Source organism: Austrofundulus limnaeus, unplaced genomic scaffold (genome assembly GCF_001266775.1).
Source record: "Austrofundulus limnaeus strain Quisiro unplaced genomic scaffold, Austrofundulus_limnaeus-1.0 Scaffold1112, whole genome shotgun sequence".
In the NCBI taxonomy this organism is placed as follows: domain Eukaryota; kingdom Metazoa; phylum Chordata; class Actinopteri; order Cyprinodontiformes; family Rivulidae; genus Austrofundulus; species Austrofundulus limnaeus.
In genome coordinates this window covers 104,730-105,925 of record NW_013953514.1, presented here as the reverse complement: position 1 = coordinate 105,925, position 1,196 = coordinate 104,730, and positions in this window count along the sequence as shown.

Here is a 1,196-nt window from a genome sequence, read left to right as displayed (position 1 = left end):
TTCATTACTTATTTTATCTAGTGCTAAATATTCTGTTTTTATTTGTATATTAATAAGATTAATATGTTTTGTTACATAAAATGACTATGTTCCCAGCTTTTTTGATGCAAAAACAGCAACAAAGAGAAAAAAGGAGAGACACACATCCATCTTGCTATCCTTATGAGGACTTCCCACACACAGCGCTCACAGCTTCTCTGCCTCATTCTGCTGCTCCCGTTTTCAACAACAGGCAAAAAATGCATTTAAAACAGCTGATGTTAACTTTAGGTCACAGTTTGAAACACTCCAGCAATTTTAATAAGAAAAACAACATGGACATGCTGATTACAGTGCGGGGCGAAGGTGAAAGTAAAACGGTGCTGAGCACCCGTTCGGTAAACAAACTTAAACACAGCTGTTCTTTCTCCCCTCATATTCCGACACAGAGGGGAGAAACAGATAAATTAGACAGTTAAAACACATTTACAGATCATAACTCACCCTTGTTGTAACATTCATCCTGTGTTGTCCATAAGCACTTTCCGCCCTGTTGTGGGTCCATTTCCTTGAAAAATAAAACTTAACCAGGCACTTTGAAGRAGCTCTGACGCTGGTAGTCTATGTAGATAATAATGTGGGTTTACACACCCAGAACCGAACATTTTGACTTCTGAACTTGCATATTCAGCATGACGCTATGGACTACAAAATCACACAGCGAGGAAAAAAATGGCGGACATTAAAATATTTGAATACTTCAATATTTTTGGAAGGTCATTTATGTATAATAGATAATAAATTTGACCCATAAAAATATAAATATATCTTTGCAGTAAGTGGACAGAATAAATTAAAGTTTTCTACACTCCTAGACACTACAATTGCACAAAAAATAGTTTATAAATGCAAAAAAAAGTGCATTTAGCATGATATGTCTCCTTTAAACTTATTTGCCTTCCATGGACCTCAATCACACAATTTTTCTAGCGGGGATATGACATCTATAGAAACACATCGAGCTGGATTTTAATTTGTGCAATAAGACAAAACAGTCTTGTTGTTTTCAAGAGTTTTCACCTTAAAGAAATAAGTTACACAACTGATGTTACAATACAAAGAGTTGGATGTTGTCTTCCATCCATCCATCCATCCATTTTCCTTTTCAGGGTCACGTGGGTCACTGGTGCCCATATTCAGCAGTCACAGTGCGAGGG